Genomic DNA, 871 nt, shown 5'->3' with positions numbered 1-871 from the left:
GGCGGGCCGGGCCCCGAGCATGCGCGGGCCCCTCGCTCCGCGGCCGGGCAGCGCCGGGGGCCGGGGGCAGCGCCGGGGGCCGGGGGCGGCTCCGGAGCGGGCACGGCCGCGGCGGCACCCAGCGGGCCCGGGAGGCTGCCGCGCACCCGGGCTGGGTGTCAGGGGAGAGCCGGTCCCGCTCGGGGGGCCTGGGAACCACTGCCTGGTATCTGCTCCACGGGGCTCAGTTGCACAGCAAAGGCACAGTCGTCAGCGAGTCTTTTTACGACAAAGAGAGGACATGGAAAGTTTAATTATAGCACATCCTACTCTTTAAAATTTAGGATTTCAAAAAGCGGTAGCGCAAATGACAATAAGCGTGTAAGCTATTTCTGAACGTTTTCAATATAAAAATTTAGCCCTGTGTAGACACAGAATAGCAACAAATCCCTGGGGATTGGAGGAAGACATTTTCACCAGATCGCGGCAGAACAAAGGATTGCAGCGGGAGCTCTTTTCAGAACTACAGAGGCTGCTTCCAAAAGGAATCACAGTGTTCTTCAAAAAAAGACCTCCTCATTCTGTAGTCACGAATGCATACATTCAGGGAGCAGACGAAAATACTTAAACATCAGAAATGTCAGTTTTTGCGGACTGCTAAAAATGGCTAAAAACTTCTATTTGAAGAGATAAAAAGGACCAATGCTTTCACAAGTGAAAAGCAGGAACACAGCCGAACTGTTCATTCCTTTATCAATGAATATATACACAGTACTATAGCATAAACAGTGAAGAACACACAAAAAACTAAGGGAATGATAATTAATTGAAGCACAAGCACTAAAAAGAATTGCATTTTTTTTCCCTTAGCAGCCACTGTATATCATAGTCA

The sequence above is a fragment of the Prinia subflava genome, chromosome 15, assembly GCF_021018805.1.
Source record: "Prinia subflava isolate CZ2003 ecotype Zambia chromosome 15, Cam_Psub_1.2, whole genome shotgun sequence".
In the NCBI taxonomy this organism is placed as follows: domain Eukaryota; kingdom Metazoa; phylum Chordata; class Aves; order Passeriformes; family Cisticolidae; genus Prinia; species Prinia subflava.
This window is presented reverse-complemented; position numbering follows the sequence as displayed.